Consider the following 13,775-nt stretch of genomic DNA (forward strand, 5'->3'; position numbering starts at 1 on the left):
AAGAGTTCCGCCAGAATAACAGCAAAGTAGCTGCATTTGCATTTGTTTAAGCTGTTTTCTAGTGACAATATATCCAACAAACACTGGCTTCTCGGGCATTATCACTTAAATGGAACACTCCACAGTCTCTCCCAGCTACAGTTCATCCATCCGGTAGCCCAACCAAATACCAAACATATGTGGTTTAAATCTGGGATTAGGCCTCCCTGATTGGAGCAGCTCAGTGTCACATGTTTGATTTAGCCTCCAGTTAGGTTTGGATACACTATGGAGCAATACTGCAGGTGGTAACCTGCCTGGAATTTATAAATGACTCATATTGTGGGGTTATATGTATGGTAATACCAATGCCTATATGGACCAAGCTACATGGACAGCCTACTCTCTAACACTACTGTAGGTCCATATTTAGTAGCAAAGTACAGCCTATTCTGAATAACAATTTGAAATAATTAATTTATTGAAATAATTAATCTATATATTTTCACTAACAACACCATGTAGGCCTACATTTGAACTCAGAACAAAAGCCTGTACATCCATCTTTTACCCTTTGACTGACCAGCTATTAGCAGTCAGCACAACAACCAAAACAAACACAAGAGTGAGTGAGTGACAATGGCCCCCAACCCAGATGTCACCCCAGGACAATCCTCATGACTAATTGAAGTTTAAAGAGCGACTGCCTTTAAAATGCAACGAATCCCTTTGAAAATGGCCTATGTAGCATCAATATGAATCAGAAACAGTTATTCTAGTGTCAAAATTGACTACAAAGTGTAAATAGGATAATTTTGGTCATAAAGTCTGTCTCGTCTAAAACTGAGTTTGGAACAGCTGTGCGTCACAACGGGTAAATGAAGGTTGGGTTTTGATTTGACTATGTCCACGTCGCACATTTTTTTACTTGAGAAATACTGCACCAACACCTTAGTTAGATGTAAAATTGAGCAACTAAAACATCCTTGGCGAAAACATCAAAAGTTGTTTTAGATTCATTCTGGGGATTTAGAGGAAATGAAATAGGCTTCCACGTCTACAGTGTCTCATGGGGGACAAACATCATTAACCAAATGCGGAATTGGTCAGGAAACACACCTCCAAGACTGAAATTTCATTTTTCTAATGAGCAACAGAAAAACACATGCCAATCAGTGTTCAGTGGCTTTTTAAGCTCAATCACACAGAGCATATTTCCTACTCCTGTGGGCCACTAAAATGGCCCTATTCTCCCCACCATCGTCCACAGCCAGTCCGCCACCCGTCTGGCCCAGAAGGCACCATGGGAGTTTAATTGCCTTGTATTTCCATAACTGAGTTCATTACATTAACAGCTCGGCCCACGCCACATACTTTTGACCTGCCGCAATTTGTTATTGTATTTATTAGGCTGTCAGAGGCTGATTCCCGCTCTCAGAGCATGTCTGAGAGGAGAAGGTCAAGGGAGGCCCTGGCACAGTGCTCCTTTGTGATCCGCAGGCCAGGCGAATGAAAACATGACAAGAGACGGGCGTGGAATGCAAGGCCTCAGTCTAGGATAAATCAGGGCTTTTAGGGGGGGCGGAGGGGAATGTTTGATGCAACCTTGATTCAAACTAGGTGTAAACACGATATTAAGGGATCAAAACAAGTTTAATGAATGTTTTATTTGTACTATAAATGTGTTAATGTGCAACTATAAATAAACCGTTTTTTTGGGGTGTGACTCAAACAAAAAAAAGGATTGGTGTCCTTTATATGGGACGGTTGTTGCTCAATATGCGACTAGAATGGTGTTGTAAACAACAGCCAACTTTCTGGGACATAGACATGTCTTATGTGGGCAGAAAGCTTAAATTATTGTTAATCTAACTGCAGTGGCCAATTTACAGTAGCTATTAGAGCTAAAAAATACCATGCTATTGTTTGAGGATAGTGCACAACAACAAAACACTTATCACGGCAACTAGTTTGATACATTCACCTCTGAAGGTAAATAATGTACTTACATTCAGTAATCTTGCTCTGATTTGTCATCCTGAGGGTCCCAGAGATCAAATGTAGTGTACAGTCGTGGTCAAAAGTTTTGAGAATGACAAGTATTGGTCTTCATAAAGTTTGCTGCTTCAGTGTTTTTAGATATTTTTGTCAGATGTTACTATGGTATACTGAAGTATAATTACAAGCATTCCATAAGTGTCAAATGCTTTTATTGACAATTACATTAAGTTTATGCAAAGATTCAATATTTGTAGTGTTGACCCTTCTTTTTCAAGACCTCTGCAATCCGCCCTGGCATGCTGTCAATTAACTTCTGGGCCACATCCTGACTGATGGCAGTCCATTCTTGCATAATCAATGCTTGGAGTTTGTCAGAATATGTGGGTTTCACACCTGCCTGCTGCCATTCCTGAGCAAGCTCTGCACTGGTGGTGCCCTGATCCCGCAGCTGAATCAACTTTAGGAGACGGTGCTGGCGCTTGCTGGACTTTCTTGGGCGCCCTGACGCCTTCTTCACAACAATTGAACCTCTCTCCTTGAAGTTCTTGATGATCCGATAAATGGTTGATTTAGGTGCAATCTTACTAGCAGCAATATCCTTGCCTGTGAAGCCCTTTTTATGCAAAGCAATGATGACGGCACGTTTCCTTGCAGGTAACCATGGTTAACAGAGGAAGAACAATGATTTCAAGCACCACCCTCCTTTTAAAGCTTCCAGTCTGTTATTCTAACTCAATCAGCATGACAGAGTGATCTCCAGCCTTGTCCTCGTCAACACTCACCTGTGTTAATGAGAGAATCACTGACATGATGGCAGCTGGTCCTTTTGTGGCAGGGCTGAAATGCAGTGGAAATGTTTTTTTGGGGGATTAAGTTCATTTTCATGGCAAAGAGGGACTTTGCAATTAATTGCAATTCATCTGATCACTCTTTATGACATTCTGGAGTATATGCAAATTGCCATCATCAAAACTGAGGCAGCAGACTTTGTGAAAATTAGTATTTGTGTCATTCTCAAAACTTTTGACCACGACTGTAGTTTTGTTTGAAAAATCAATTTTTATATTCAAATGTAGGAACTAGGTTCTACAGTTTGACCTCTGACTCCACACCCACCCTGCCCGGCCATCTAGTATGAAAATGTATGCACTCACTAACTGTAAGTCGCTCTGGATATGAGTGTCTGCTAAATGACGTAAATGTAAGATGTATGAAGGTTAGTGTCTTTTTTGTAGGGAAGCTAATGATCCATCATTTATGACCAATTCGGCACATTTGGGAAAACTCCTGGCAGACTTGATACAAAATATTGTGAAGTGATGTTTTATTCTTCACTGGATCAGTCTGCAACTTTGCACACACACTGCTGCCATCTGGTGGACAATATCTAAATTGCATCTAGAATCCCACATCACTGTCTGGCCTTTCTCTTGCATTTCAAAGATGTTGCAACCCCCAAAAAATATAGAAAACACGTTTTTTGGTTTGTATTATCTTTTACCAGATCTAATGTGTTATATTCTCCTACATTAATTTCACATTTCCACAAACTTCAAAGTGTTTCCTTTCATATGATATCAATAATATGCATATCCTTGCTTCAGGTCCTGAGCTACAGGCAGTTAGATTTGGGTATGTCATTTTAGGCGAAAATTGAAAAAAAGGGTCTGATCCTTAAGAGGTTAATGTACCGATTCCATGGAATAGTGTTTATGAACTGATACGCAAAACAACGCCAGATTCAAAACTTAGAATTTTTCAATTTAAATTATACAAAATTCTTGCTACCAATAGAATGTTATTCATATGGGGGATACAATCTTCCCAGCTCTGCAGATTTTGCTGCGAAGAGACAGAATCATTAGATCATTTGTTTTGGTACTGTCCATTTTTAGCTTGTTTTTGGTCACAGGTCCAGGAATGGCTGAAGGATTGCAATATTTACCTGGAGCTAACCCTGCAGATAGCACTACTGGGTGATCTGAAAAGTCATAGTAAATCGATCAATAATAATACTTTTAGCAAAAATGTTTATTTTCAATTTACAATCTGTAGAAACAATGAGAATAGAAGGGTTCAGAACTTTTGTGAAACATCACAGTACAGTTGAAAAATATATGGCAAATAGAAATCCAATATGGATAAGGATGGGACTAATAATAACAACTAATAACAACAAGATAACTCATGTAAAGCATACTGTGTCCATAATAAGTATATAGGTTATAGGTTGAGAGCTTTTGTGAAAGAGCACAGTTAGAAAGATATGGCATATAGAAGCAAACCGGATGGACATCATGAAAATGATCAGAGAGGTTGAGGAAGTTCAGGAGTAAAAACAAACAAAATAGAATTATTGTAAGATTGACTGTGTCCATAAAATGTATATAGTATGTATAAGCTGGAAGTAGAGGCCTAAGCGTTGTTTACTCTAATTAAGGAAGGGGTGGTGGGGTTGGAAAGTAATAAAGGGGAATATATATTTTTTAAGGATATATATTTATATATATATTTGCGAGAAGAAAAAACCCCACATTGGAAGTGATGCAGACAATTACATTGATGGAAGTTACAATCTATCTGCAATATTAAAGCTGATCTACCCCTCAACATTTACAAAAAATAAAAAATAAAAGAGGTTAATGTGCAACTACAAATAAACCGTTTTTTGGGGTGTGACTCTGACACAAAAAAAGTTGAACTTTCAAGGATTTGTTCATTTAACAGCTTCGAAAGCCTTGCTAATACCTGACTGAGACAAATTTGAATGTCAAGAATGTCGAGGTGAACCTGACTGCACACACTTACTAACCTTTACAAGTCAGTCATCCACAAAAAGCTATATTAAACACAGGAGAGCATCAGGCAGTGTAGGAGTCTAAGTTATGGGTCTGTGAAAGATTGGTCATGCCTCAGAGTCTCTTTAATAGAGTGATATCTGGGAGAGCGGAGAGGTGTCAGAGACATACGTCAGGTGGTCAGAGAGTGGAAGTCGTTACTGTGGGTTGGAGGGAAGCATTAAACAACATATTTTCCCGTCATGATGCTGAGCAGATTGCCAACCTGCCTGGCCCTGAAACCAATGTGCTCCATTCATGAACTATGTTGCTCTCATTCGATCTCTATGAAGACATGGCCAGCTGGTGCAACTCTCTGTTTCACAATCGAAGTTCCCAGTACACATTAGGAACATGCTATTTCAAAAACTCTGTGAACTCAGTAGTATCCGCTTAGATTTACTGTAACTTGTGGTTGCTCAAATCAGCATAGCAGGAAATCAGTGAAAGCCCAGATGGTAACTTACACACCCATGCCTTATTAAATGCCTTTCAAAGATCTTTCAACAGCTTTCAACGAGGCCTGTGCACTGTGGGAACTGTCTTCAACATGCTACATACACATGGACCGTAGATGAATTAGATTGGGTAACAACCCATTGTATTGCAAATGTGTGAATATATAAAAATCCCTTGTAATACAGAGAAGACCAACCTGTTCTCAAGTTTAACAGATGGTGTGACAGTACTAAAACCACTGCCTAAAGCTGAGGCAGCACAACAAATTAAAAGATAAACCAAGTCCTTGCTCTGATGCTAAGAACTGATTCTGTGGATTTCAGAGAGAGAGAGAGAGAGAGAGGATGTTCAGCTCACCCAGCACACTGGCTCTATGACTGAGCAGCTCTGAAAATGGATATGAAGGGATGAGCCACGCGAATCTCCCCTAACGGCATTAACGCAACTTAATGGACCGGCTGGCTCCATGAGGCCTCCCCATCCATTATCTCTGTGGCTGAGCAGAGCTAGGGTGGGCGCAGGCCCACTGTACTGTCTGTCTCACTGCACTGACCTTTCAGACAGCTGCCTCTCCTCACTACTGGGCCCAACCCAGTACCTCTCATTCACTCCTACAGCTCATCCATCACACATACTTGTTCTTCCTCATTTGTCTGTTTTATACTAGACAGTGCTCCATTTTCATTAACAGGTAGTAGATGTAATTTGATACTCTCTCTAGAAGTATTTAAGGATCAGACAAACAGGTATGTGTCAGTCCTGATAGGTCCAGATCAGAATGGACATACGGGATGTGTGTGGGAAATATGGTACACTACTACTCTTGAGAATCTGTGAAATCCAGATTTTAGTGAGAGAGATGCCGACCAAATAAGCTTGGGAAGAAGAACACCCATATTACTATATCTCATTGGTATTCTATGATTCAAACAATGCTTTGTGTTTCCTAAATGCTCCAGTGTGCAGCTCAACCTGCCACAGGTGAGAAGGAGAGAGCATCTCCTGAGAGTAGGAGGGGGACGTGGGGACACAATGCTCGAAATTGCTTACTTACTGCTGGCTAGCTAATCTCTCGCTAATCCATCATGGTACTTACTCACACACTTACCGCATCTTTTGTTTAGTCACAGAAAAAAAGTGTTTTTCTCGTTTTGGTCTCGGCGGGGCGAAGGCTGGAGCAGATCAGGACATTCCCAAGGACCATTGGAGGGATTCGGGGACACAGGGAACAGAACAGCACCCACTGCATGTGTTTACAGCACATACACTGATGTTCCCATTGGTCAGACACTGGGTCCACAATGTACAGTAGAGTGCCCTTATTGGCAACTGGAAAATCTAACAATTTGACCACATCCACTTTTATTGGATAACTGGGTCTGATGATCCCACCAAAATGGCATGCTTTTGTTTGTGAGGAATCAGATTTAAGAAGAGAATATAAACATGTGTTTGCCTTACAATAAAATACTTAACAATATGTTAGTTGTTTTATTTATATTCTTGTTATGAGTCTTTTAGCTATTGCTTGCAAAATCACTTTTCCGAAACAGGCCCTCTTATTAAGCCGATCTCCTATTGATAATTGTCAGAATAGATGTGAAGTATATACAGTGGAAAAAAAAGGTCACAGAGGTCAGACGTTTCTTGTAGTTGGCCACCAGGTTTGTCATGCTGGAATACCCATCCACGACCCATTTTCAATGCCCTGGCTGAGGGAAGGAGGTTCTTACCCAAGACTTGACGGTACATGGCACCGTCCATCGTCCCTTTGATGGGGTGAAGTTGTCCTGTCCCCTTAGCAGAAATACACCCCCAAAGCATAATGTTTCCACCTCCATGTTTGACGGTGGGGATGGTGTTCTTGGGGTCATAGGCAGCATTCCTCCTCCTCCAAACACGGCGAGTTGAGTTGATGCCAAAGAGCTCCATTATGGTCTCATCTGACCACAATACTTTCACCCAGTTCTCCTCTGAATCATTCAGATGTTCATTGGCAAACTTCAGACTGGCATGTATAGGTGCTTTCTTGAGCAGGGGGACCTTGCGGGCGCTGCAGGATTTCAGTCCTTCACGGCGTAGTGTGTTACCAATTGTTTTCTTGGTGACTATGGTCCCAGCTGCCTTGAGATCATTGACAAGATCCTCCTGTGTAGTTCTGGGCTGATTCCTCACCGTTCTCATGATCATTGCAACTCCACGAGGTGAGATCTTGCATGGAGCCCCAGGCCGAGGGAGATTGACAGTTATTTTGTGTTTCTTCCATTTGCGAATAATTGCACCAACAGTTGTCACCTTCTCACCAAGCTGCTTGGCGATGGTCTTGTAGCCCATTCCAGCCTTGTATAGGTCTACAATCTTGTCCCTGCCATCCTTGGAGAGCTCTTTGGTCTTGGCCATGGTGGAGAGTTTGGAATCTGATTGATTGATTGCTTCTGTGGACAGGTGTCTTTGATACAGGTAACAAACTGAGATTAGGAGCACTCCCTTTAAGAGTGTGCTCATAATCTCAGCTCGTTACCTGTATAAAAAGACACCTGGGAGCCAGAAATCTTTCTGATTGAGAGGGGGTCAAATACTTATTTCCCTCATTAAAATGCAAATCAATTTCTAACATTTTTGACATGCGTTTTTCTGGATTTTTTGTTTGTTATTCTGTCTCTCACTGTTCAAATAAACCTACCATTAAAATTATAGACTGATCATTTCTTTGTCAGTGGGCAAACGTACAAAATCAGCAATACTTTTTCCCCCTTACTGTATATGCCCACCCCACACCCGGAGCCGTATATTTAGAGAGTTAGGCCAACTTTAAGAATTGGTTATATTGTTGTAATTCAGCTACATAGCATTGTTAAAATTGTATTTAACCTTTATTTTATCACGGAGTCATACTGAGACCAAGGTCTCTTTTACAGATGCGCCCTGAATTTCGTAAATTACAGAAAATACACACATCAAAATAGAAAATACAAAATGCAAGCAGAAAGAAAGAAAAACACGGTCATAGAAAACACATTCATCAGTAATAAGGTCTTCAATCAGCTTTCTGAATTGCTCGAGAGGCAACAGAACATCACATAACATTTTGAAGATAGTACCACAAATAATGTGCAAGAAAACTAAAAGCTGATTTACCTAACTCATAGGGACAAAAGGAATTTCCAGAGTTTGCGTGTGGTCACTAATATATCTAAAGTTTAGTAATGATAGGTACAGTGGGACTTTTTGTAAAATGGCTTTATAAATGAAAACATAGCAATGTATCAACCTATGTGACCTCAGAGGGCCAACCAACTTTCTGGTAGAGAATGCAGTGACGCAAACTAAAATTGTTGCCCGTAATAAAGCGCAGTGCGCTGTGATAAACTGCATCTAACGGCTTTAATGAAGTGGCAGCTGCGTTCATACAGATGATGTCGCCATAGTCTAGGACCAATAGGAACTTCGACTGAATAATCTACTTTCTACTATTTAGCTAGTTGCAGAACCTATTTCTATAGAAGAAGACCATTTTTATTCTCAGCTTCTTAACGAACTCATCAATATGCTTTTTAAAATACCATTTTTTAAATCTATCCAGATGCCCAGATATTTGTAAGCAGGGACACGATCAATATGGACACCATCCAAAGTACAGACTTATTTTTATGCGCTCTATAGAACAACATATACTTAGTTTTACCTGCATTCAGTACTAATTTCAGGTCAATAAAGTTGTTTTGTAATACAATGAAGGCAGACTGTAGTTCAGATAGAGTCTGGTCAACCGTGGGGGCAATAGCATACACAAAAGTATCATCGGCATACAAGTGCAGGATGCAATTATTTACAGACATACTGTATATAAATAAATATTCCCCATGTAATGTTCATGGGGAGCTAACATGGCTGCCATAGAATGTTGTAGTGTCATGTAAATGCACCATAATGCTCATTCTAGACCATATAATTCGGTAATTTAATAGATAGATCTCTGTTTTAGTTTTTAATAGTATTTTTTAAAAATATTCTCCATGTAATGTTAATGGGGAGCTAACATGGCTGCCATAGAATGTTGAAGTGTCATGTAAATGCATCATAATGCAGAAACTGCATTGGCCCAACTCTCTAAGTACAAGGTTCTGCCCACACCTAATTGGTTTTTCTGCTTTGTTTGCTTCTTGCCCTCTCATAAGCCTGGGCAGAATTACGCACACAACGGAAATAATGACTCCAAGGTCCATTAAGTGAGATGGCAGGACATCATCTCGCCATTAATCTCCCACTTAGCAGAGCAGCTCACCAGAGAGAGAGAGATGACATCATCCTCCTTCCTTGGCAAGGTCAGGCTTTAAACCCTCTTTATGACACCTTCTTAATTGTGATTGTTGTATTAATGCATTAACGAAATGGCTAGTAGTTTGTTTGATGGTGAACATACTTTTAAATTAGATTATTTGGTTTCTTTTCATGTTTTGCCATAAATCAGATAACATATGATGAGCAGTGTGTGGTGGGCCACAAGACACAGGAGAATGCTACAGTGATGTATAGGATATTGAAAGAAATGTGTTACTTATTATAGTCAACAGAATGTATCATTCTTCTATCATTCTCGAGTGCCTTTTTTTGCTGACTCACATCAAGGATAGGCATTCACCTCGCCTGTGTAGATGAATGTCCCCCTGGAGACATTTTGTCTACTGTCAAATCTAATTTTATTTGTCACATGCTTTGTAAACAACAGGTGTAGACTAACAGTGAAATGCAGTGAAGTCCTTTCCTACAACGCAGTTAAAGATATAAATAAACAAAAATATCAACAACAACAAAAAATAGTGGTACAAGGAATAAATACACAGTGAATAACGAATAACATGCCAAATCTTTTCAGCCTCCTAAGGGGGAATAGGTGCTGTCGTGCCCTCTTCACAACTGTGTGGGTGTGTATGGACCATGTTAATTCCTTAGTGATGTGGACACAAAGGAACTTGAAGCTCTCGACCCGCTCCACTACAGCCCCATCGATGTGGATAGGGGTGTGCTCGCCCCGCCGTTTCCTGTAGTCCATGATCAGCTCCTTTGTCTTGCTGACGTTGAGGGAGAGGTTGTTGTCCTGGCACAACACTGCCAGGTCTCTGACCTCCTCCCTTTAGACTGCCTATAACTATTATTACTATAATGCATTGGTCAGGTGTACAAGTCAAGGGCTAATCATACAATAATAGCATTACTGCCAGTTAAAAATATCAGAAAAAGTATCATCTTTCTCAGCATACATCACCTGTCAGAAACCAATCTCTCTCACTAGTAGAAGGAGAGGTTGACCATCCTACCCCGTAATTATGTTTGGGTTTAAGACAATGACTGTTTAACATTGGACTACAACATGGGTGGGAAACATATGGCCTGCGGGCCGGATCCGGACTACGAGCCTATTTAATCCAGCCCGCGGGAGGTTTGAGTAAAAAAAACTCCAGGCCTCTCTTGAACGTCTAAAAGTATATTGAAATGATAATGGACCTCCCTCAATGGTCGCATCATTGCCATTGTTATCAACGTTTTAAAGACGCTGCAGCCATTTTGATGCTCAAAAGTAGAACGGGGGCTAATAACTGTCATCTAAATGACACTATAGGGGCTTGGAAATACGATGACATTACTAAAGTAGGCACATATTTGGTAGGAAACAACTTTGCCATCATCATGTTGTCAAATTTACTTTAGACATATGGCAATGTCATTAGCTAGCAAAGTTTGTTCAAAATAGCTAGCAATGCTAACGTTAGAAAAGCTCAAATCTGGAGGTCTCCCCTCAATCTTAGCTAGCTAACGTTATACTGCATCTAAAGTAAATCCAGCGACATCAAAATGACAACAAAAGGTTTTCCTACTAATGATTTGCCTTCTTTAGAAATGTCATCGTGTTTTCAAGCCACAGTAATAAACTTTCGACCAAATCTTCATCAGCCCCCAATGAGGATGCATTGAGTAGAATGCTCTGTTGGGCATCAGTCCTAAAACGAACCTTCAAAACAATAGTGACGCAACGTGCAACCCATGAATACGTTTTCAAATAACTACCCTTTTTCTGGCCAGCATATTGCTTTTGATGAACAAATTGGTTGGAAGTATTTATGTAATAAAAAAAGGCTTCATAATTCATAAAGGTCATGTTAACTGACTGATGTTATCTCATAGATGTTATCTCCTACTCATTTCGGCAACCTCCCGAGTGGCGCAGTGGTCTAAGGCACTGCGCCACTCGAGATCCTGGTTCGAATCCAGGCTCTGTCGTAGCCGGCCGAGACCGGGAGACCCATGGGGCGGCGCACAATTGGCCCATCGTCGTCCAGGGTAGGGGAGGGAATGGCCAGCAGGGATGTAGCTCAGTTGGTAGAGCATGGCGTTTGCAACGCCAGGGTTGTGGGTTCGTTTCCCACGGGGGGCCAGTATGAAAAAAAAAAGAATGTATGCATTCACTAACTGTAAGTCGCTCTGGATAAGAGCGTCTGCTAAATGACTAAATTGTAAAAATGTAAATAGAACAAAACATATAAGATCTCCTAAGGCTGTGTTAACCTAAGACGTTATTTTCTGTGTTTATCCCAAAACCCTATTCTTTCCCCATTAATTTTCTCCATAGGAATGGCTGGACGAACCAGAGGTAACTCTTTTCTGGTTTTTAAGACTACAAGCTGGCGTGCTCTATGGGAAAATGAATATATAAGCGTATAAGATTACCTTATTTTCGGCATTTATCGCAAAACCCTATTCTTTCCCCATTAATTTTCCCCACAAGAATGGTTGAACGAACCAGATCCAGGGTTCTGCTCCTACTGGGGAGTACCAATATGGCCGACCGGTGGCTTTAAAGCCAAAGCAGAGAGGAAGAGAGAGGCCCAACACAGCAGAATATCTGTCTCCGTCCAGCAGGTGGCGTTTTTTCATTGTTTCGCCCACCAAGCAGGGAGTTTTTGTATAAAGATAATAAGATAATATGCCATTTAGCAGACGCTTTTATCCAAAGCGACTTACAGTCATGCGTGCATACATTTTCTTTGTGTATGGGTGGTCCCGGGGATCGAACCCACTACCTTGGCGTTACAAGCGCCGTGCTCTACCAGCTGAGCTACAGAGGACCACGTATGGCGGTCAATAAAGCCCCACAGTGGAGGTGTCATAATACCCATGAAACCTAGCAGTCAAACAGGGAAATGGTTCCAATCGGTTTTCCAACATTCATTTTTCCCATACGGGATTTTAGAAACACATAAAGTAAGGGCTGTGTTTCGTGTAGGCTTACCCTGGTGTGACGTTTGATAACCATGTAAATCTCTCTCGGACAAGGTGACTTTTATCAATATATTCGGCTTTATTTACTCTCAGATTTGATCATGCTAATTAGCAGCAAAATAGACATCATGCAAAACTACAAATCCCTGCAAGCTCCTGCACGCCATCTCTGACACCTTTGCTAACAGTTATTGTGTCAATTTAAAACTTTCACAAGACCGTTCACAGAATTGTTCATTTAAAGAAATGTTGCCAATTTATTCATTACTACATTTAGCTAACATTAGTTAATCCAGAGATTCTTACCTTTGCCTCAATTCGGCGGTCTCGTCCAGATCGTCATGGCATTTCTAGTTCTTTATGATAACCACATTAGCAGCTAATTAGCATTTCATTTTTGTGGGGTAAATACAGGCGAATATATTGATAAGTCACCTTGTCCTAGAGAGACAAGGTGAGCCTACACGAAACACAGCCCTTATTTTAAGTGTTTCTAAAATCCCCTAAGGGAAAAATGAATGGTGGAAAAACGATTGGAACCATTTCCCTGTTTGACCGCTAGGTTTTATGGTTATTATGACTCATACTGTGATACTCTATGAGAGTGTAGAATTTGGTCAACAAAAAAATGGTATTGCTTATGCAGCGTTCAAAACCACTGGGAACTCGGAAAATAACGAGCTCAGTCTGGGAAAAATCGTTATGACCTCGGAACTCCAACTCGGGCCTCTTTCTAGAGCTCCAACTTTCCGACCTGAAGATAACTGACGACCTGAAAATCACTGACGTTATGATTTGACCTCGTATTTTTACAAGTTATATTGGAGTTGGCTATGCATATTCATGACATGAAGCTAGTAGCGTCTCTCTCCATTGAATACAGGCAGTCGACGTTAACAACCCTCATCGAATATTTAAAAATATATTACAATAATGAGATGTATCCACCAATCCAAAGAAAGGATAGGCGGGAGCTAGACTGCCCGTCGTGCCGCTTTGTTAGGGCGGAGAGATGTATCTTGTCAGTATATCCATAATCTTTGGCCAAAGCAAAGACTGTACAGTATGGCCACAGAGTTTCGTTTGCCAAAGCCTCTCAATGGCCAATACATAGCATTTTGTAATCCAGGGTTTATTGGCTGTAGCCCATCTAGACATGACCACCGCTGGTCTACATTGACCCCTGCCGTTGAATTCCACAACTGCACAGCCTCGCCTAAA

Source organism: Coregonus clupeaformis, chromosome 20, assembly GCF_020615455.1.
Source record: "Coregonus clupeaformis isolate EN_2021a chromosome 20, ASM2061545v1, whole genome shotgun sequence".
NCBI lineage: Eukaryota > Metazoa > Chordata > Actinopteri > Salmoniformes > Salmonidae > Coregonus > Coregonus clupeaformis.